The 443-nt window shown below is 40.4% G+C and overlaps 1 protein-coding gene across 1 annotated transcript in view; it reads right to left on the minus strand.

Annotated features, from left to right (window-relative positions):
• LOC135162382 (protein FAM8A1) overlaps nt 1–443 on the minus strand; it is a 121,464-nt gene that overhangs the window by 2,429 nt on the left and 118,592 nt on the right. The gene's annotated exons all lie outside the window — the stretch shown is intronic.

Raw genomic sequence — 443 nt, forward strand, 5'->3', positions numbered from 1 at the left:
TGGAGTGAGTATTGGCGCTGCATTTGAAGGTTAGTAATTACGACAGGCATGAAGAATGACCGTCAAAAACATCTGAATTAATTGAAATACTCGAACGTAAAAATCGAAGATGACCAAGTGAGGAATTCCATCACTATCACAAGATCATTGAATTAATTTACCACGTCCACCAACAGTAGGGAACTTTCCTGAAATTTTTTATTGGAAAAGACGGCGACAATCGGCGACTTATCCAGTCGTCCCTGGGTGGTCCATTTATAATTTTGGTCTTCTAAATAAACAAATACGTGCCTAATATTCCTCATTCAATTCTCATTTCCAGCAATAGAACATTATTAGGAGATAACCCTGTTTAAAAAACTAGGGATCATTGTGCTGTCGGACGCGGCCACCAGGCGATCGATCTAGTTGTTTTTCTCGTTCCCAGTTCGTCCGCTAACGGA

Source organism: Diachasmimorpha longicaudata, chromosome 5 (assembly GCF_034640455.1).
Source record: "Diachasmimorpha longicaudata isolate KC_UGA_2023 chromosome 5, iyDiaLong2, whole genome shotgun sequence".
Lineage (NCBI taxonomy): Eukaryota > Metazoa > Arthropoda > Insecta > Hymenoptera > Braconidae > Diachasmimorpha > Diachasmimorpha longicaudata.